Consider the following 24291-nt stretch of genomic DNA (forward strand, 5'->3'; position numbering starts at 1 on the left):
ATTGAGATATGCATGTATATACTATGCAATTTTGTATCTTTTTGAAATTAAATATTCATCTATCTTTTCCACCTCATCCTTCAGAATGTGTCAAATACCTTGACAAATGCATTACCCACCAGTTCAAGTAAAGATGGGAGATGATTATGAAGAAATGAAATCTTCAGATATTTTATTATTTTTTATATTATATCATACCGTATTTATAGATTCGTAATCGATGATGAATCTGAAAAAAAATCAACATAAGAATTCACGAAAAATCATATACCTACCTACTTACCACACAAACCTTATCTTTATAGAAACAGACCTCTTTCATGTGAGACAATTTTGCTTATATTCGATTATCTCAAGGCAGCACATCACTCGTAACAACTTCAGTAATAATTAATAAAGTTATGATACAAGATATGAAATCGATCAAGTACGCTTCTCTGAATCAGAGATCGATCCATTTTCTGGTACTCTCAATTTCAAAATGATACGTAAAACTCCGAATTCAAATGATCTACTACTATCTCTCTTTTGAAGAACAGACTGAAACATATGTTAGACAAAAGTTCCTATGGTTCACAATTATATTGATTTCGAAAATTTATATAAACCAGGATCTATCCTTTTAAATTTCCACTCAAAAATGTTACTATCAAATACTTGTTTTATAATTCATTGTATCAGCTCACCATATGACGCCTCCTGAGGTATTCGTGCCAAAAAGAGGTTTGATCCGGAACCCTCTAGCCGAAAAAACCACAAAAAACGACAATGAGAGGCATTTACCAGTACAACTCTCTATGAAGCATGGAGTAACCAAAGAATTTGACTCTGATGAGATAGACGATGACTGAACGATCCCAACCGCACTCTCTGTAACATCGAAACAGAGCAGGAGCTTCTTAATTTTCAAAGTCTTGATCCACCAACAAATTTCTGACTCTGGGTGATGCCTCCAGAAAGCGTGTCTTTTGAATCTGCCATGTAGCAGGTAATAGCAGAAGCAAAATCTGCATCTGAGCAGGACAGGAAACGTTTACGTTCAAACGATGATTCATCCAAACCAGGGGTGGAAAGCTCTTCATGGCTAAATCTTAATCACTGTCAGAAACTGCTGACTTGCAGATGCCCTCATATGAAAAAGTTGCTCTGGTCATTAAGTTGTGAATATTGGGCTCTGAATATAATACAGTCTCAGTTGGTGTCTGCCATGCTGCAGACTGGATCTAGTTTTCAGCGTTTAGTATAGTTCTACTCTTGCTAGCTGATCTGCACTATCAGTCACCAATGGAAGGGAAGTAATCAGCTTCGTTGATATGCTGGATATTTGGTTAAATTTGAATCGGTATGAGCCACTACCATGCTTACCATTTGCTTGCCTTTCGGAGAGGGGTGTTAGACTTAGAGCTGATGTCGACTGTTATATATTGGGTTATGAATCATCAATATTGAAAACATATTTGATCATCGTTGAACATATACATCAATTAAGCCATGAGACTTGCCAATATATTGCCAATCAACTCACTGTATACGTAGAAGAAATCGCACGAGAGCAGTGCCGTATTCGGTAATAATAGTTCAATATAACAGTTTGGCTTTCCTGAGAGACTTTGTACCTCACAATGTTGCCGGATCAACTTCTTCTAGATTTTCAATTATGACTGTCGAGGTACTTTTCTTCTCTTTAAGAGTTACTTCCTAAGACTTCACAACACTAGTCGTATTAGTATGACCCGACTTGGTGCTTCAATGAGTTATTATACCCAGTTAATAACTTTAGACACCATTTATCAATTGAAGGCGATATGACATTAGCCGAGTCAGCTAGTATTATATTATAAAAATACCAACTACTGCTCTTGAAAACTGAAACAATTCAGACGAAACTATGAATTCTAAAACTAATTGGATCAATGAATCGGATCACCCAATTAATTTCCCTCATTACCAGTACCGAAATCATTGTCACAGCATCTGAATGCACCCCCGAATCAATTTCGGCGTGTCACATAAACCCATGACAACCCTAATCAAGAGGTAACATGAAAATCCCTCTGGAAAACCTGAAGACTCAACTTCTCAGCGCCGAAAATGGAACGGTCCATTGATTTCCAGCAGAGGAAATTGTTAAAGGGCACACAGCCCGGAAATTGGAAGCCAATAAATTGACGAGGGGACTGCCTCAGATATCACCGACATACGACAATAGACGTTTCGCCTCAACTTTGCAAACTTAATTTCACACGTTAGTGCACATGCACCCGAATTTTCTTGTGAATGTAAATGCGCTGCCGCAGATATCGTATTTGATTTCGGCGAAAAATTCGGAACAGAGAGAACGGAAATAGTCCAGGACTATAAGTTCTCCACTCATGGGGTGGGAAGGTTTCAAAACGAAAAAGAGTCGGGATCTTAACGTTCTTGCCTCTGTTCCATTTCATATGTGAATAATATGGAACCCACTCAAGCGGCAAAGGTTTCAAAACGAGAGAGTCGAGATCGAAACCTTCTTGGCCCTGTTCCACTTCATATGTAGATAATATGGAATTCACTCACGGGGCAAGAAGGTTTTGAAGCTACATGGAGTCGAGATCAAAATGTTCTCGCCTCTGTTCCACTTCATATGTAAATAATATGGAACCCACTCGAGGGACAAGAAGGTTTCAAAACGAGAGACTCGAGATCAAAACTTTCTTGCCCCTGTTTTACTTCATATGTAAATAAATTGAAATTCACTCAAGGGACAAGGAGGTTTTTAGGCTAGAGGGAGTCGAGATCAAAATCTTCTCGCCCCTGTTCCACTTCGTTTGTAAATAGTATGGAATCCACTCAAGAAGCAAGAAGGTTTAAAAGCTAGAGAGAGTCGAGATGAAAACGTTCTTGCCCCTGATCTGCTTCATATGTGAATAATATGGAACTCACTCAAGGTGCAAGAAGGTTGCAGAGCGAGAGAGTCGAGATCAGACCATTCTTGCTCCTGTTCCACTTGTCAATAATATGGAAGTCACTCGAGAGAAAAGAATGTTTCAAATCGAAAGGGACTCGGGATCAAAACGTTTTTGCCACTGTTCCAGTTAAGGGGCAAAAGGGTTGCAAAGCGAGAGAGAGTCGAAATCGAAACGTTCTCGACTCTGTTCTACTTTCTATGTATATGAATAGGAATCCACTCATAAGGCGAGTAGATTTCGAAGCGAAAGAGATTCAATTTCTCCTGCAAATGCAAATACTATGGAATCTACTACTCATGGTGCAAGGAAGTTTCAGAGTCAATTAAGTTGACTCCACTAACGGGAGAAAAGGTTGAGAAATGAGAAAGATTCGAGGTCAAAACTACTTCGCCTCTATTCTACTTTCTATGTGAGTGAGTAGGAATCAGCTCACAAGGTGAAGAGGTTTCAAAGTGAGAGAGATTTGAGATCGACAAGTTTTCATTCTGTTCTACTTTCTATGTAAATGAATAGAAACCCACTCACAAGGCGAATAGATTTCGAAGCAAGAGAGGAAGCAGATTTCGAAGCGAGACAGAAACCAGATCAACAAGTTCTCGTTCCTGTTCTACTTCCTATGTGAATGAATTAGATTCCACTCACGGGATGAGGAGGTGTTGAATCGAGAAAGATTCAAGAACAAAAACGAATGAGGATCAACTCAAAAGGTGAGAAGGTTTCGAAGCGAGATAGATTTGAGATAAAAATGGTCCTGCCTCTGTTCCACTTCCTATGTGAATTAATTGCAATCCACTTACGAAGCGAGAAAGTTAAGAAGTGAAAGAAATTCGAGATTAAAACTCACAAAATAACTCACAGTTTGAGCATACTCTGCCACCATATTTTGGATAACAAAAATACTATTTATAGAACTTTCAATAGATGAATCGTAGATAAGAACATTTCATAACGATGCCTACTGATCACAGTGGACTGGTCAACGAATTGTTCATTCCATTTTAGAAAATACTTCGCTATTATTCTATCAGAAATATCAGGTAACTGTACAAGATGAGGTTTCGGTATGGGTGATTGATGACGAAATGAATAAAAAACACTTTTGTCTAAATACCGCTTGTAGATTTTATATATACCTACCAGTAGTATTTAGACAAAAGTGTTTTTTATTCATTTCATTCAAGTGATGGAGTTTTGGCTTGTACATTTTCCGAAAAACAAAAGTGGCAATTCTGAAGTGAAAATTTCACTTTGGATTGAATGAAAATGAACTTTTCTCTCCTTTGCGAAACCGAATATATCCATTGAAAGTACAATAAGCTTTTTCAACGTTGCCATATAAGTGGTTATTATACTCGTTTCTACGTGTAGCTAAGGAGCTTTATTCAGAATATAAATATGTTGTTGTATTGGTTTTCTTCTAGATAATAAGACGGCTCATTGTTATTTTACTATACTTTTCTACGTTTGAATATAAAATCAAGAAGCTCGTAGAATCCAAGTTTTTAATAATATCGACTGCTGTAATCTCTCTGTCAAATGTGATATTGAGTTGAAATTGACCATGAAAGTTTCCACAAACGAGTTGAGTTGATGAAAATCAATTCCGAAAAAAGTTTTTTGTGAGTCATTTTGTGGACTAGACCCATTGAAGAATCAAATGAAAAAAAAGTGCTCTCAAGCGCTAAATTTGCCTAGACGTTTGTAACAATTTTATGAATCAAAAACGCATTTGAAAAAAGAGACTTTCACGAAAAAGAAATCTTTTTTGTAAAGATAATTTTAGAGATTGCAGTTTTTACAAAAATTGTTTGAAACTATGTGAAGAATTTCATGATGGACAAGCTTATCAGGGTCCACAAAAAAATTGAGCTGTCTCCAAACTTTCCAGCAACAGAAATCTAATACTCTTGGACTACATATATGGTTTTGGCGAAAAATTCGGCACAGAGAAAAGAGAAATATATGCGAGATCGAAATTCAGAAACTGTCGGTCGGACGCAGCCACCTGAAAATTGGTCATACTTCAGCGCTTTCCAGCTGATGACTGACGATGCTGAATCGAATATATACCAGGCCACAGGGAAAATAATCAAGTTAGTTCCTGCATAGAGAGTGTTATATCACTGGCTAATACTTTCCAATCAACAGTTTTGTATCTGACACCGAACTGATGTCAATAAATTGAATTTTCTTCAGTGATAAACGAAGCAGATAAATCTTCATTCTTGAATATTCAAGAGTGGTCAATTCCAAACATTTTGGGGAGGATTACAAACGGCTCGACAGAAAATTGTTCAGGATGATTACCAATCTATCAGGTCATGATAATTATTGTACGTTTTTTATTCTGAAGTCTATTCATAGCAATAGAGGGTACTGCTCAAATCATCAGCTGACTCTGTATTTTGGCCAAATGTGCCCGACCTGGAAGCCAACTAAAATAGGGAGACTGTATCTGGTTCATGTTATAACTTGATCATTTATAAAAAATATTTCGAAGGTTATACCTGCTAAAAGGGTATCTCATATGATTTAGAAGACAGTATAAACGTTGCCCATTGTCTGAAGAGTAAGTTTCTTGGGTCCAAAAATACATCTATAAACCCTGGCTATTGAAAATATGTTGCTTTGGAATAATGAATTAACCTTCATATAACTAAGTTTTACTTGTGCTGCACTTTTTGGAACCTTTGATGTAGTACTGAATATTACTGAAAAAAAAACTCCAGTAATATTTATTAACTAAAAAAGTTACACGAAATAATCATTCCAGGCTGTCACAGCATATAGGACAAACCTTTAGGTACATTCAATAGTTGAAAGGTAATGCATGCTTTTGACCTCTTTATATATCGAAAACGCTTGTCAGTTATTCGCAGCGCTTGATTGGTTGCATGAAGATTAGGCCTTGGCAAAATTTAGGGTTATCAAAGGTAATTCAGTATCACCGAAACTTGTCAGAGAATGATTATTTCTACTACTGCGACAACGACAGTGGAAGGGCAACTTGAGCCTATCATTTAAAATTTTTTCAAACTTAGTAGCTGGTCGACTGGTAGTTGCTCTGCAACTACCTATTCCTTTGTTATTTGGGCAGCTCATAGATTGTTTCGACTATAATAACCAAAAAACCTCTTTACCAGTAGTTGGGGTCTTCAGCTCTGAGTTTATCTATTTCGAGACATTCTGGAATTTGTTATATTTTTATTAGAGTGGCACTATATCTAGCTACTTTATGAAAATAGTTTCATATCCATTCCAGAGACTAGCTGCGTATACACCTCAGCAGCTTTGGATGCTTCATATATCTCACACAACATCTTCTTTGGAGTATTGTTCTCATATATGGAGCTCCGTCCCTAAGCATATCTTGGAGCTGCTGGATTCCATCCAGGAAAGAGTCATCCGCCTGATTGGAAACACGAAAACCTTGATAATCTGAAACATCGAAGCAAGATTGGAGATTTGTCACTCTTCTATTGATACTTTCACGGGAGGTGTTCATGTGGCACATTTGATTCCACCTAGAGCGGTATATATCAGAAATACGCGACGGACCGTGACTGCTCATCGTTTTGATTTTCCTGTAGTGCTGGTGTTTTGTCAAAAAAAAATTACCGAGATAACAATAGTGTGCAAACAAAGTTTCGCCACCCGATATTGGTTTCATCATTCTGGTGGGATGAATGATCACTGCATAGTCCCATTTCACTATTACTAAAGTTCTATTTTAGAAGCTGTTCATGTTATATAGATATACTAGTTTTTGAAATAATAAGTATAGTTTTCTACTCGATAAGAGGAAGTTTGTTTTAGAGCACCACGTCTGACTGAACTAGTGCAGGTTCACATAGCAGTTACCTTCACCTGTATCTATAGTAAGGTATCAAACTGATCAAGAATACCTTGGTTAGGGAAACACGAAACAGTATTTTCATTCTGTTGAAGAAAAAGTGTTTTCAATTCATCCTGCTTCTGAGAAGGTGACACATCTTTTCCTAACTGCACCATCTAGCTTTCTAGATTTGTTGAAGGGTTGCAGATCAGATAATCTCCTGCTCTTGATACGATGTCACAGGAAGGATAGTTGGGGTCGTTTAGTCAGGTTATTTGCAGGGCGTGTTCGAGGGGAGATTGTTTCCTCTCCTGATGCAGATTCTACTTCTGCAGCTCAAGAATGTTGTGCAAGGCAGATTCATGGAATATCCTGCCCTTGGTGAGGCGATAAGTAGGTTCCTGGCTATAATATTTAGCCTTCACGGCTTGTTCAAAGTCTTTTCTGTTGACTCATATCATTTGCGAGACCTGCTTGGGTGGAGATTATTTCTTCTCTATATGTAGATTCTGCTTCTGCTGCTCAAGAATGGAGTGCATGGCAGATTCATGAAATATCTTGCTCTCAGTTAGCCGATGAGCCGCTTCCTGGCTGCATCACCTAACCTCCTAGGTTTGTCCAACAGATGAAGAACTGAGAAACACCTATTATTATTTGACTATTAGGGTCATCCGAGGACGCCCAGTATCTCGATGGTTCTGATGGTGATACTCTTAGGGTAGTACATCCTCCCGACATGAAGATGGGGTGCCACTTAAAATGACCCCTACCTTCACAAGCAAGAGTAATCTAATGATCTTCGCTAAGTAATATAAAGAGAAATATTCAAAACTTCTCAAAGAAGTGACTTTTTTCACAATGGATACTGAAATTTGACATAAACGCTGACAATAAAATCCCCAGCGTCAATACCATCCTCGGAAACAAAATTAATCTTCTACATAAAATTCCCTCCAGGACATCCCAATTTTTCATTACAGATCTGGCATTGTTAGAGTCCACTGCGATAAGTAGATTACTTTTGGCATTATTTTTGTCAAACAGTCATATCAGCTGGTGGCAGATAGTCGTATGAATGGGCGCTGAAATTCAATTTCTCTCTTCGGACTCTATATTCGGAAAAGCTATTCAGCTTGTCCATTGAGGCCGAATTATCCCGGGGAAAATATTTTTCAGCTGCGAACGCGTCGTTCCAGAAGGAAAAATTAGTTCATATCTTAATATTTCCACGTGAACAGGATTGTGACGGGATGATCTGAGGTTTCTAGTCGAAGGAGTCGGCTGGAAGCTACAATTTTTTGTTGTTTGGGTGAGGTATATTCGGAAAAAAACTGTTATGTTGCAGAAATTTATGAAAAATTCGGTATAGCCCTGAAAGAATATACAGTACAGAAAATATATATTCTTCAATAAGATCAACATATAAATGAATGCTATAGAAACATTTGAATTGAATGGTTGTGTTATGAATAGATGAACATATCCATTACTATGTGGTAGGAGATCATCATGGAAAACGAGAAACGAAACTTTCTATATTTTTACCACTTGAATTGGTAATTTTATCTCTTTGGCACTCTTGGTTGAACCATGACTTCTGCGATGCTTGATGATACTTCATTTTCAGTTCAAAGTAGTATGTTGCTTGTCTAGCTGTACTAGCTTCTTTCAATAAATTGATGGATGTAGTCGTTACTAGGTGGTAGGAGATCATGCAAAATGAGGAATGAAAGTTTCTGTTTTTTACTACTTGAATTGGTAATTTCATCTCTCAGGTACTCTTGGTTGAACCATAAGGTCTGCGATGCTTGATGGTACTTTATTTTCAGTTCAAAGTAATATGTGGCTTGTCTAGATGTACTAGCTTCTTTCAATAAATTGATGGCTGTAGCCGTTACTAGGTGGTAGGACATCATGCAAAATGAGAAATGAAAGTTTCTGTTTTTTACTACTTCAATTGTTAATTTTATCTCTTAGGTACTCTTGGTTGAACCATAAGGTCCACGATGCTTGATGGTACTTCATTTGGTAAATTTTCGTTATGTGGACACCCGGCGATTTTGAAAAAATTTTTGACTGTACTTACGTATTTTGATGCGTAGATTACGAATCCGAAAGAAAAAAGCGGCGCTCTCCCTTATTTAAAAAGTTACGGCCCTTCAAAGTTCAGAAAAGGGCAACTTTTCAGCCTTCTTTTTCACTAAAAAAAACTATTTAAAAACACAAGCATTTATTCACTAGGTCACCTTTACACCTTATTCCTCCTTCTTTAACACTTTTCACTTCAATAATCAACATTTTTCTTATGAAAAACTTTACTTCAGGAATATGGACTGCATCAGTCGTACCAACCATATCATTAACCTTAAAAACGTAAAATACAGTGATATGTACCCAAAAAGCAGCTCCGTACATTTTTTAATATTTTTATAAGAAAAATGTTGATTATTGAAGTGAAAAGTGTTAAAGAAGGAGGAATAAGGTGTAAAGGTGACCTAGTGAATAAATGCTTGTGTTTTTAAATAGTCTATTTAGTGAAAAAGAAGGCTGAAAAGTTGCCCTTTTCTGAACTTTGAAGGGCCATAACTTTTTAAATAAGGGAGAGCGCCGCTTTTTTCTTTCGGATTCGTAATCTACGCATCAAAATACGTAAGTACAGTCAAAAATTTTTTCAAAATCGCCGGGTGTCCAGATAACGAAAATTTACCCTTCATTTTCAGTTCAAAGTAGTATGTGGCTTGTCTAGCTGTACTAGCTTATTTCAATAAATTGATGGATATAGCTGTTACTACGTGATAAGAGGTCATCATAAAAAACTGAAAATGGATCTTACTATGTTTTTTACCAGAGTATCAAATAATAAATTAAACATATGAATCGGTAAAAAAAAAGTAAAACATTTCTCCAGTCGCTAAGATAATCCACTTTGAATAAATAAGATATTGGACCAAAAGTAAAATGAGAAATAGATAATTCTTGAAAATTTATAATTTTCAACTTCTGGGTACGCAAATCCTATTACCACATGTCTAAATTGCCGGGAATTCAAATAGAGAGAACTAAAAAACAGTGACATGCAAAACGAATCGACCGATACATCACATGACAAAGCGGCCGGCACCGATATATCACTCGACCTCAGAGGTTACATAGGCAGCCCTTGAATACATTTCAAAGGGGGCTGTGCTTTCTGTATACATTCAATAGAATGCTTTGTGTATCTGAAATGATAAAATGAATCAATATTAATGTTAAGTTTTAAAATGAAACGATATGAATATCACAGAATCGATAGCAATATGGGTCTGACAGAAGATACCCAATGCAAGAGAAAGAAACCGCAGTGTCAAGGCTATGGAGTCTCACCAAAGAGATGAAGCTAGACAATGAGCTGTAACAAGCAAGGACCATCAAAATAGATCTAAAAAGTTTACAGTGAATCAGGGCATGGGCTAGCTCCCCGACAATCTAGTCTAATCACAGAATCGATAATGTCATCAATTCGTGGTGGATATTTTAATCATGGCAGATTAAAATAGTGAATGAACAGTTAATAGTTTCCAGAGGATGAACTTTGAAGAAGATGCACCGAACATCGTCAGCCTCAAACCTAACGGTATGTTCATCATCTGCCTCTACAAACGACAGAATCAAAATCGTTGAATCAGCATTCAATCTACCACTGATATTGAAAAAAACAACCAGTTACTTTCATCAGACGTGATGGTCATAAGGAAACCAATTTACCAGAAACTCGCACGCACTAACTAACATCAACCTATTATCCAAGGATATTTTCATCCAGAGTCAAGATGTCAATGACCTGCTGTTTCCACCGATCTGAGAACTGGAAAGGAATACAAAAATAATGTAACAAGGTGGCAATGACTTATAAAAACTGTAGAAAGCCATCGACAGACGCACATTAGAAAAGCTTCTTTCATCAAAAGTATTACCGACAAAATCAGGAGAACATTGTGGAGACAAAATATCTGTACTTGTTACGAAGATCCAAATTGGGTACTACATAGACTGGAATATAAAATCTCTCTATAGAGAACAAAGTATTGGCCAGACCAACAAAAGAATACCCTCTTTCATTATATTATCTGTTTCAATGAATTTACTTGAAGAAATGCATTCTCATTATTTTTTTTAATGCAACTGAGACAAATCATCACCTCTACTGGAAACGATGACTATTTTACTAGAAAGTTTTAGCACGATTCGTGTTTACAGTCTCCTGAAAAGTATGTGTTAGCAAAAAATTACATTGACTCTTGAAAATTTTGATGCACTGATTTACTTGAACTTCCAACGTGGTTCATGAATGAGATTTTGATAATGTAAAAATTCCTTCATAAGCCTTTGTACAAATCAGAAGGTAAATGTCAAGTCGCAAATTATCGATCAATGAATTCGACTGTGAAGTGTTCAAAAATTTGAAACCACTTGGTATACGATAGCTTGACTGAATTCTTGGATATTCATGTAGTGAAAACAAAGTAGTAATTTTAGCAAAAAATTAATATCATTATTCAAAAGACTACTGCGAGGCTTGTGGCCAATATTTATGATGTAGTTGAAAATGATAACACAGCTATGATAGTTTTTCAAAAAGCCAATTAAAATGTTCGATCATATGACATCATTTGGAAAGCTTGACCTTTTCAAAAATTATTTGGGTGATCCTATTCAATAGTGAATCAAATGCAATACGTGGTTATGTTAGGTAAAGTTAGGTAGCAATGATAGTGTGTATAAATCTAATCAAATCGTTTGATCGTATGACATATTTTTAGAAAAGCTTTGTAGAGAATAATGAAACAATAATCATATTTGCGTGTCATGCATGTTCAGTCACAGTAATTGTTGGTCAATATTATATGAGTCGAAAACTACTCAACATTCACCTGTATGCGATTCATGGTGAATCAAATCCAATACTAGGTTAGGTTAGGTTAGGTTGGGCTAGATTGAGTTCCCACGATAAAAGAAAAACCCTGTTTGATAATTATGACCCTTGTAGGAACTATATTCTGGGATGAAAGTGTTACATAAGTGAACAACTAGAACTAGAATATTACTGGAGTGTTTTCCCAACACCAAACCACTATTTTTAACACCTTGACAACTGTTTCGATCACCAAGTGATCATATTCAAGAGTTTGATCTTTCTCTTGAAGATGAGCATCACCAAACCACTAATTTTATCACCTTGACAACTGTTTCGATGACCAAGTGATCATCTTCAAGAGTTTGATCTTTCTCTTGAAGATGATCATTTTTTGATCGAAACACGAGTCGAGGTGTTAAAAATAACGGTTCAGTGTTGGGATATTCATTACTACACCAAAGTTTCCAAACAGTGCATCACAAACTGGAACTAGAATAACAACATTTACTGTGAAATTATTTTGTTGACTAGTTCCAATCAAATACAACCTACCTCGTGAGACCTTGAACAACAACGTGTTGAAATAAGCAAAGTTTACGTGAATTTTTTTTGTGTGTGAGTTAACCTTCCATTTTTTTTAATCAATTCCTGATTGATCTGATCATTGTTATTGATTTGAAGATAAATTTATCGCAGTACATTTCTCCTAACTTTCCCGCCTTCCAATTTATTCTAGTTCAAGTTGGATGTTGAAATCCTCTTACGTGGCCAAATGTTTAATCGTAGATTTTTCTGTTATTTGAATTTCTCAGCTACATCGAATGATTATTCAGACTTGTGTAACTTCAGCTAAAAATGATCATTCTACCGATCTGTGGTTCAAGGATCATTATGAATCCTCAATTTCTCATCGCCCCTTTCATATCGCTGGCAATGTAGGATTATACAAAAGTGACTTCTTAGCCGAGGGAAAAGGATCAAAAGAAGGATAAGTAAAGTCAAAAATGAACTGTGATTGCGTCGTCCTGAATGCGAATGGCTAGGGGCCTTTTTCACACGGGGAAAGGGCATATCCCGGATATTGCAATCATGCACGTTAATAGCTAGGAAGATCTGAAGCTGGGGCCTCCACCGCCAACTCTGACAAATGACTCTTTCCGGCACCAGACGAACTACTACACTATTACTCAACACCTATGTACGAGGATGGTGCATTATGCTTCTAGACATATTCCATTTATATTTACCTATGAAAAACTAAACGGAATATGGCATGATTCGTCATAATGATATAATAATAATAATGATAATCTTAATCTGCATAATAAAATTAAATCTTACAAAACAATATAACACATGTAGAAAACAAATAAGTACATTATTTGTTTGAACAGATAATTTCTTCAATAACATTTAGTATCCTGTTACTTTTAACACTTGATCTCTCGAATAAGATTTTGGTTCCTTTTTCATCGACAACTGAGGATATTAACCTTGTGTTCTGAGTAAGTGTTATTAATAACTCCGCGAGTCACCCAGGAAGCATCATAACTATTCAGTTCCATCGAAGGTAGATTCGAACTCACAATCTTCAGAATTTGAGTGGAGCACACTACCACTGTGCCAATTCAAAGCTTGTCAAGTTTCACTATTATCTCTCCCTCTTTCTCTCTCTCTTTCCCACAGTTTTTAATGAACCCAGATCTAGTGGGCGGGGCCATAACGGAATTCAGAAAGCTCTTTCTACATTCAATTAGCTGTACTGTTTACTCAAACAATTAATCAATATCCTGTAATTTTTGTCTACTATCCACTCTCTGAATAGAATAGTCAAAGAATTTTTTCACTTTCTTATCCAATATCTGTCAATCAGTGAAAACATCTGAGAATTGGATATTGTATCAATATTGTGAATACCTACCTGTTGTCACATCATTAAATATAATTTGACAAATGGCATACATCGTAACCAATTAGTTGTTTTTTTTGAATGTTTAGTGCACTAGTTGTATTCATCGACATTTCGTTTTATTTTTTCTTGAGAAAAGCGAGCCATAGAAACAAATCGGAAGATAAAAAAAATGTATTAATTGAAGAGTTTTATTTACCTTGCCCTGTTTGTTGTTTATTTGTTTGACCCCCTTCCTATTGACAGATTGATATCATATTTGATATATACATTCAGTTTTGATGACAATACAATTCAATAAATTCTGTATCATTATGAATAAAAGATGGCCGCGGCTACAAAATGGCGGATTGCATGTTGTTTCACAACTATCCCAAGATGGGTATTAAATGATAGGGCTTGACTAGTAGAATGGTAGTACACTTTGGAAAAGATGCAAATCTAAGATGGCCGCAGCTAAATAATGGCGGATCACATATCACCTTGTAATACTAAGTCACTAAATGAACTGAACAGAATGAGGAGAAGCATTGAGTATCAAAATCAGAAACTGAAAACTTGAAAATGAAATGAATGAAAAAAAATGTTGAATGGAAACTAAAAGAGAATTTCGAAGGTCCTATGTAGCAGTCATCACACCAATCTCCTCAGCAATCTCCGGTATTGATCAGCTGAAAAATAATAAAATCTTTGAGCGTACTATTTACATATTTATTCAGGTTACGCTACACCCAACGATTTTATAATTTTTTATCCAATCACTACCGTTTATTGCTGAGAAGAGTGGTGTGATGGCTGCTTCCTAGGACCTGATTATTTTTTTGTTTCTACTGCATTATCTACATCAGTTTTATCTTTTTTTCCAATAAAACCGTTTGACACTCAATATTTGTCACTTATTTTTCCAGAAGAATTACCCAATATAAAACTGAATGTACCAAAATACGTCAGTGCCGTACATTTCTCTTCGTCACTAATGCTGGCTAAACGATGCCACTAGACTCAACGATTCGTATCTAATTGGGGCTGAATGAAAATTTATGAAAATAACATTGGCAAAATTCACAGAAATTGGATGAGGAATACCTTCAGTATTGATAAAAAAAGGAATCATATATTTTCCAACCTGTAACCTCCTGAATTTGAACTCACGTTTTTTTGAGTTCAAGGTATATGCGGTGAAGAAAGTAATAGAAAACATAATAACTAGCTTTGAAAAAGGAGAACACACTATTGCTGATTTATGTGATCTAACAAAAGCATTCGATTGCGTCCCTCATTCTATTCTATCGAAAAAATCAGATGACTATGGCATAAGAGGAACCCCCCTGTCTCTCTTTTCTTCATATATGACAAACAGATACCAATATGTGTCAATTGACTCGAACAATGTGTCCGACTTATAACCAGTTACATGTGGAGTTCCTCATCATCGTTCATCAACGTTCGGTTCTGGGTCCTCTTTCATTCATAATCTATATAAATGATCTCTTTTCCTTCATGTTACCTCATAATTGTTTTGCTTTAGCCGATGATACTACTCTTACGACATCCGGAAAAATCAAGAGTAATTTGGTGTGCGATATAAATCAAATTCAAAAGAATCCTGACATGTGGTTCAAAAGAAATAATCTAATGTTGAACGGAAATGAAACTCAACACATCATTTTTATATCATACACCTCTTGGGTTGAAGGACAGACTGTTAAACTCTTAGGTATACATCTAGATTATACTTTGGACTGGTTAGAGCACATTGAAACAACTTAGCATCAAACTGTCGAAACACACTTTTCTTCTTCGGAAATTGAAAGATATAATCTCTCAAAAGGCGCTATTATTGGCTCACACGCTTTTTTCTATTTCCACATCTCATATAAAACAATTCACTGAGGAAATAGTACTAACGCAAATAGGATATTTATGTTACAAAAAAGGCCTTGAGGATATTATCTGGGGCTGGTTTTTTAGACTCCTGTTGACCTCATTTCCTTTCGATGAAAATGATGACGACATTACCTTCTATTCATCTGTATCAACTTTTGAAAGATATTCATTAAAATGAACCAACATTAAACAGAAATTGTGATTTCCACAATCATGAGACTAGATGATGTGATTTGTTGAGGGCCAGTAGATTCAGACTGAAAAAGTCAAACAGAAACTCTATCGATGTCAACTTATTCAACTTGTTCAAAAAGTATCTAAAATATCTATTGATTACAAATTGTATTTACTCTACTGACAAGTATATAGCTGTCTTATCTAAAGAAACAAAAATAAACGACGACAGTGTAATATTCATTCTTGGGTAATAAATTAAGTATGTGGCTATATGTGACCTATCTTATTTATATCTTATTTGTATACATCGAACAGACCAATAAATTATCTTATCTTATTATTTGTCAGATTTTTCAGACAAAAAATTAATCTCAAGTTCACATTTTCAACGAAAAATTGTAAAATAGAAACACAATACAATGAATACAAAAATTTGTTTCAAAAGCATCCTAACAAGATGAGTATATTTTTTGATGGATTTACATTTTTAAGGTTAGGAATCAAACGTTAAAAGGCAAGACCTCAAAAGTTTCGGCTTCTGAGGGTTGACGTTCGTAGGGGTGCGACAGCTGGTTAACGGAAAAACATTTTAAACATACAACGTACATCTTTTCCAATTTTCAGTATCCTTTTGTGACTTGTTTACATTATCTTCCAAATGAAGTATCACAATTTGAAATATGAAACAATTTTATTCCTGCCAAAATTATATTTTTAATGATGGGACACACTTAATACTTTTCGTTTTCAAGTAAAAAGGATGATGATCATCATGGGGCGAGAAAGAAAGGATGACAGTTGGGACTATTATAGGAAGATAACCCCCTTGAATTTAAAATTGACATGCTCCAGCATGTTCCTGTCAATAATAAATTTGTCTTGAAAATATTCGATCTATTTTTGTTGATGATTCACACTTTGTAATTAAAAAATATTGTGAAGTCCTGGTACATGTGTGTACTATACTGACGTATTACCGAATAACAAACGGAACATCTGGGGAACAACAACATGGAAATGACCAAAGATTAGCCCTACTGGGTCTCTCGTGTAGGTTGCTTGTTGCGCCAAATACGCCGAATGAAATTTCGTGTTGATGAATATGGAAATTAGGCTATTTGCACCTCCATATGATGAAGTGTGACATGCATACGAGGACAAAGTTAATTCAAAATAACCCAACAAAAAGGAAAACTGGATGATTGGAGTTTAAACTGGGGCAAACAACTAGTTCCTGCATCAATATATTCTGCAGAAATTTGAATATCTTGTCATCAATGGACATGACATAATAATATTCAAATGATGTTAGTGATATAATAATGATTATTTCATTATTTAAATGTTGCCAATTCGGAAACGAATGTAACGGACACAGACAGAATGTATGTTTGTGCATATTTGCTTTGAAACTATCAATGTACCAAAGCATTGAATTTCAACCTATCGGTAATTGATCCAATAAATTTATTTGTACCACCTAGACAACTTTTTTTCTTCAGAATGTACCTTTTGACTGAAAATTGACAAAATAGATTGATTTTATTTACGATTCAACTAAATTATCCACAACCCTTCAGCCATACGATCAATTTCCAATCTTCTGAAAAATGCCGAAGAAAGTTGATTTTATTTTCATGGGAGACACCTTTTTACAAGCACTTCATATCATTCAACGTAACAACGGCGTCCAATAACAATTTTCGAATTACATTTTCTTCATGGACATATACAATCACTGACATTTACTCTCCTTCCAAGTCCCCCATATTGAACTAGTTGAAAGTGAAGAAATAATCATCAATATACTGTAACAAATTTCATCTCACCATTCATTTATGTTCCATAATTTAAACTGTTACTGTTTCTTGCAGGACTGAATTATATTTCATTAATATTAAAGATTTTTCAAATATTAGTAACATTGCATTTCTGTATGAAATACAATACAAGTATGAAATACTAGAAAATGATTTATAAGAATACTTGGAAGAGGTAAATCAAGAAATGAGGCAAAATATGTGGTATTCACAAGAAGAAGTTCCAGCGCATTTCGATAACGAAGTTAGGAAATATATTTTCGGTCTGTAACCAGAATGTTGGATTGGTGCAGCTATTCCTTGGCCATCCATAAGTCCAGATCTCAACCCTATTGACTTTTGCTTCTGAGGTTTCATGAAAGAGGACGTGTATTTCGTTGAAATGATCCGGCATACAACAACTGGGGCATCGACTCATTCAAAGTGCGAATCGACCTTGCACAAAATTCGGTTTTTGTTTTTAAAACGATAGTCATGTCACTGAGTGTTCTGATTGACATTGAAGCCCCTGGATATGCCCTACATTTTGTTTTAAGAGAGAGAGAGGACACTGACAAATCAAGATCTTCAGATGATGAGGTGCTGCAAGTTATTCCGGGTTTTCCTGCAGCTGAAAAAGTAAATGCGCCACTGGAATCAATGAAGTCGCCCCCGGAGCGCCAATTAACTTTTGTTGTTTTATAATTTCATGATTTGTATTTTGATAGTGAAATCAACAAACTAGTTTCACTACGAATATGTATGTTAAGAGTATTTTGCCCTATCGTCGTTCAAATGTTGTAGATTAAAGTTATGACTGGTAACTAGTTTTCAGCAAAAACAATGTTTCACTTCAAATGTTACTCTGATAACACCAGAGAAGATCAAAGGTTACTGTGATATCACCAGAGGAGATCAGAGATTTGGGATCAAAATATAGAGTTGCACTTTTGAAAAAAGTAACGCCAACTGGAAATGTGAAAATTGACTTTGCAAAGAAATGTCCACTGAAATTGTAGAAATTGGGGGGTCGAGAAAACATCAAATACCCGTATTTATAGAAGTTGTGAGATGAGCAGAATCACGATGATATGCCTGAGAATCTTGGTGATCAGTGCCTTTTGTACACACTATGAAAAATTGCAAGCTTCAAAAGAGATATATTTTTCAAAGAAGATGAAGCCCAGCAAATATTGATGTAGTCCAAGACATCAAACGGTTCATCAAACCGAACTGAATATTTCATATGTTTGTTTGAAGGTGGTTGACAATGTTTCGTGGTGTATTTCATGAGTTCGTACTTCCATTGTCTGATATAATATAAATTGATTTGAAATCCCTGAAAAAAAATTAAAAGATTAAGCGAAAATAACAATTCCAATAAACAAAAAATCTGTAGTTACAAATGAATAACATACGAGCAACAACCAAATGAAATGAAAAATAAAAAAATTGAAATATTAATAAAACCTGAAAATTAAAAAATATTATTGATAAAAAATGATAAATAAAAATTAAAAGATTGCAAAACAAGTTACGTCATGACGTTTCGATTGTTAGTATCCACAATCGTTATCACCCGAAGACGATTGTGGATACTAACAATCGAAACGTCGTGACGTAACTTGGTTTGGAATCTTTTAATTTTTTTCCATTTTTTGTTAATAATGTTTTTTAATTTTCAGCTTTTATTATTATTTAAATTCATTTTTAATTTCAGTTTTTTTGTTTGATTGAATTGTTATTTTCGGTTAATATTTTGAATTTTTTTCAGGGATTTCAAATCGATTTATATTATATTGAAAAAGGGAAGTCCGAACTGATGAAATATTTCATATGATCTTGTCCATCGTAAAGTTTACTTCGACTCGGACATGAGAATAATTTCTGCAAAATGGATCCCCAAATCTTTGAATTTTTACTAAAAGCATGCATGGATAGAACCTTACTTCTGTTCTGTGTTCGATTTGAAAAAACATGCGAACTTCTCAAAATGTGTTGTCATTATAAACAATACTTGGGTGGATTTCTACGACCTAAAATAAAAGTAGCAATCGTTGAATATTTATACACTCAGATTCTTCAATATCTAGACTATGTTGTGAAAAAAACTGCTACACATACTCTTGGTCTTTTTTGTTTGGGATTGCCAAATATTTTGTGAACTCAATTTTATTCAAATTCTAGTCATACATTTCACTTTCTTTCCATGTAGAAATCTCTCTGAGAAAAAGTGAAAATACATTCAATTATTTTGGAAAGGAAATATTTCCAGCTGGTTCACTGATCAACCCTACTAAGATTCAATCTCAAGACCATTCTAATATCGAATTGCGAATAATTGTTGTGGATGATTCAATGAATCGAATCTCGAAAGACAACAAGAATATATGAGTTTCTGGAAATGTTGAATACTCAGCTTTGGAAGAGAAACTGTACCTGTTGATGAAAACTACAAAATTGCAATTGAAAGAACCGTACATTCATTTTATTTCCAGAAAGAAATAGCGACTCTCGATCAAATGATGAGAGCTTCGAAAGGAGTCCAAAGTATGAATCCAATAATGAATTTCAGCTGGGAAAGACGACACAAAAAATTGTTCCTAATAACGAATGATGAAATCATTAGTCTGGTTCACATGTACTCGATTTAGCTCTTTTTGGTGACATTTTTCAGTTCTGTCTAAAAATTACGACCAATGTGTCATTCGATTCCTATTTTTGCCTAGAAACTTTGAGGAAAGGTCCGAAAACGCGCCGATAAAAATCACAAAAGTTATAAACAATTGAGTGAAAAAAAATGGGGCTGAATTTTCTCTTAATATCCCGGAAAATTCTCAAAATTTTGGAAATTTGAAAGAAGATTTGAAAAAATCAATGAATTTGCGTAAAAAAAGTCACGACTCTCGAAACTGTATCTCGAATATTTATAATTTTTACAGAGCCCTGAAAATAGAGCCAAAAGCGGGTAGTCTGGCTTCCGCGCGCCTTTCGTCACTCTGATATAAAAACAAAAAAAAATATTGAAATATATTAAATGTGAATATTAAGGAATAAAAAAAATCATGTAATGTTGGGATACATCAATAAACAATAATCCGCAGTCAAAAAGTTTTTATCCCAATTTTACCGTTAATTATAAATTTGTTAATTAATAACTTTTTCTGAATTGAAAGTTAATATAATAATATAATTATTAAACTAAAACCCTGGCATTTTTTTCCTTTGGTGAAGTTATCCTTAATAGGCAAAAAAATAGATTATCGTTGCCAAAATAAAAAAATTGTTATTTTCTATTTTGTTATTACAATTGAAAATAATAATTTTATAAAGAATACATTAAAAATGTTTTTCTTCAAATTTTTTATTGTTTCAATGTCTCATGGCTAAAAACTGATTAATAATATTTTTTTAAATTTTTTTACAGCTATTGTTAATAAATTTATTATAAACAAACAATTTCTTTGTTGCTAAAAAATGCGTTTGTTAATTAACAATCGTTTTTTGCAACTAAATATTGAAATTAAGGACCGTTTTTTTTAATCATAAATTCTATTGTACTTCAAGGTTTTGAGAAAACTTTTTTTTTCTTTTTTAATTGTTTATTAAAAAAATTGTTAAAAACAAAATTGTCATAGACAAATTTTTTTTTTCATTTTTTATTTCAATACTTTGTTCTATAATAAGAGTAACTACCTATGTGTTTTTTTTTAATCTTTCCATTTTTTATAAAACTTTTAATATTGTGATATTGAAAAAAACAGTTACTTTCATTATAGAACAAAGTATTGAAAAAAAAATAAAAAAATAATTTGTTTATAATTTTTTTTAAATAAACAATTGAAAAAATAATAAAAGAAAAGTTTTTTCAAAACCTTAAAGAACAATAGAATTTATGATTAAAAAAAAACGGTTCCTCAATTTTAATATTTAGTTGCAAAAAACGATTGGTAATGAAAAAACGCATTTTTTTTTTATAAAATTATTACTTTCAATTGTTAATAAAAAAATAGAAAATAACAATTTTTCTATTTTGGCAACGGTAATCTATTTCTTTGCTTATTAAGGATAACTTCACCAAAGGAAAAAAATGCCAGGGTTTTAGTTTAATAATTATTGGGATTTTTATATTAACTTTCAATTCAGAAAAAGTTATTGATTAACAAATTTATAATTAACGTTAAAAGTGTGATAAATATTTTTTGACTACGGATTATTGTTCATTGATGTATCCCAACATCACATGATTTTTTTTATTTCTTAATATTTACATTTGATATGTTTAAATGATTATTTTGTTTTTATGTCAGAGTGACGAAAGGCGCGCGGAAGCCGAACTACCCGCTTTTGGATCTATTTTCAGGGCTATGAAAAAATTATAATTGATCGAGATACAGTTTCGGGAGTCGTGACTTTTTTTACGCAAATTCATTGATCTTTTCAAATCTTTTTTCAAATTTCCAAAATTTTGAAAATTTTCCGAGATATTAAGAAAAAACTAAAGCCCCTTTTTTTTCACTTAATTGTTTATAACTTTGGTAATTTTTATCGGCGCGATTTCGGACCTTCTCTTAAACTTTCTAGGCAAAAATACGAATCGAATGACACCTTGGTCGTAAATTTTGGACAGGGCTGAAAAATGTTACAACAAAACTACATATGAACTAGACTACATTTGCTGGGAAAATATCACCTGAGGAAGATATGAGACGCGAGAATATAGAGATTAATTATCTGGATGAAATTCAGCTCAACGAAGGATATACCATGGGAAAGATGTGGCATGACAATAACATAACAAGTTCACATCAAACATTGTCAGAAAGCAGGTCAAACAGATCAAATTTGCCTCCTGGGCCTCCTGTAAAAGAAAATAGAATGATTCCTATCCACATTGAAAGTGTTTATGGTTTCGTTGATGACGGTTTATTTATGTTTGATTCAAAGCATTCTGGCCACTACCATGAAGACATTAACGACGATGTGATGGAAGAATATTTTGACATTATTCCACCTGACGGTGTTAGTTTGATGGATGATGCAAGTTATCATTCCAGATAAGTTGAAAGTAATGCTTCGAGAAAAGCAAATATCATTGACTTGCTTCGGCAGAAAAAATACCAGTTGATGAAAGTATGGTTGAAAAAAAAACAATTGTCCACAGTGTGTGTGATGTAAGGATTCAAAGAATACACATAACTCAAGAATTCATACAACTGTGTATTTGTGTCTATGAAACATGCTAGAATGTCATCCACATATTTGTACCAATTGAAGAAATTCCCAACAAGCGGGTACCTGTGTATTTTTCATTTCAAATCAGCTATGAAATCTTCTGTCAGAAGGGGACTTAAAGGGTTTCCCATTATGAGTCACCCTTTGGTTGAATAAAATATGTCGTTGAATTAGAAATAATTCAGTCAATAAGTCTATTATTTCTTGTTTCGATATGAATTCTTCAATCTGAATCAAGACTGAAAATTACTATGTTTCATAAGATTGATATTGAGTTTCCTGATATTTTTACTGAAGATGAACAAAAGAAACCACTGGTCTGATGGGGTAGTTCTATTTCTGTTACTTTGATGAGTAAATGAAGTTCAAGTGGTTGCTTTCTTTCTTCCATCCATGATGTATTTAACGTTCTTCAAAGTTTCTTTGATTTCTTTCTGATGTAAAATTCAACATCAGAAGTTTTGAGGTCCTAGTTTGGACAGCAAGACTCAGATTTTGTTTGCTTCTATAGTTAGCTGATAATATTTCCATGCATCATCATAAGTAGGACCACTGTTGTATCAACAGTCGGAATGGTATGGGAGAATCTCAAAACAAATGTTTTTATTTCACACGATGAAAATAAACCGGTGGTATCAACCTTGACCCACTATTTCAACAACGCCCTATTCACCAATTATTCAAGAGTTCACGAAATCATTGCCCTTTACCAAATACCTACTGCCTCCAATACGGTCGTTGGCTTGTTAAGTAGGCAGGTAATCATGAGCGATATTAATAAAACGGTAATTGATGATGTGTCAGGGGTATAACATACCTGTACTGCACAACAATCGCATCTTGTGATTATAATCGATATATCAACCTTGTCTCAGAATCTGAAGACGTCAGGGGTTCTGCAGTGAATAGATGAGGAAATTCACCGTCGGGTGGGGTCGTTGATCTAGTTAGGTGCGTATACAGAATGATACAATTCTAGGGTCCTTGAATGCTCTAGGGTCCTTTATTTCATATATATATATATATATATATATATATATATATATATATATATATATATATATATATATATATATATATATATTATGGGTTAGTTGTTGTTTTTTCCGTTGGGTATCTGCCACATGTACCTACAAAGTCGTAGGTCTACATGAGAGGAAAGGTGCAACGTTGAGCATGTCAATAATCCACCTCTCCGGGGTGCAAAAACAACTCCATTGGATATAATTTACTTCATTGTAATTGTGCACATAAAAAAAGTTCAGCCTTTGGAAAGTACAAGATGAAAATCGATTTCAAACATTTTGCAATGAAAATAGATCTATGGTTTTTTCATATGAATCTATGACACCTTAGGTTGGTATTAAACCCCTAAAACCCCCCAAACTTTTATATGAGTCACAAGTAATTCAGTATCGTGAGACAGTTGGTTTAATACATCATTTTTGAAATTTTTTTTTGCTGCTCAACACTTTTTGGTCCAGCCAGTTTTTATCGAGGTGTGGCAAACATTTTAGTTACAAAAAGTAAGTTATAAATAAACATTCCTGTTACTTGCAGGTTGAAAAAATATGTATTTCCTAAAATGAATAGTCAGAATCATT

At 34.3% G+C, this 24291-nt stretch overlaps 1 protein-coding gene and 1 long non-coding RNA gene across 2 annotated transcripts in view; one reads left to right on the forward strand and one right to left on the reverse strand.

Moving 5' to 3' along the window:
* The window catches only part of LOC111517305 (uncharacterized), a 633122-nt gene that overhangs the window by 15750 nt on the left and 593081 nt on the right, over nucleotides 1–24291 (forward strand).
* On the reverse strand, nucleotides 8883–9494 carry LOC141485689 (uncharacterized). The gene is made up of 2 exons (XR_012467351.1): nucleotides 9038–9494; nucleotides 8883–8983 (listed from the first exon to the last, which is right to left on the reverse strand). It is a non-coding gene; the product is annotated as an uncharacterized lncRNA (long non-coding RNA).

The sequence above is a fragment of the Leptinotarsa decemlineata genome, unplaced genomic scaffold, assembly GCF_025532065.1.
Source record: "Leptinotarsa decemlineata unplaced genomic scaffold, Ldec_3_MD MMD2_tig00026330_RagTag_RagTag, whole genome shotgun sequence".
NCBI classification, from domain to species: Eukaryota; Metazoa; Arthropoda; class Insecta; order Coleoptera; family Chrysomelidae; genus Leptinotarsa; species Leptinotarsa decemlineata.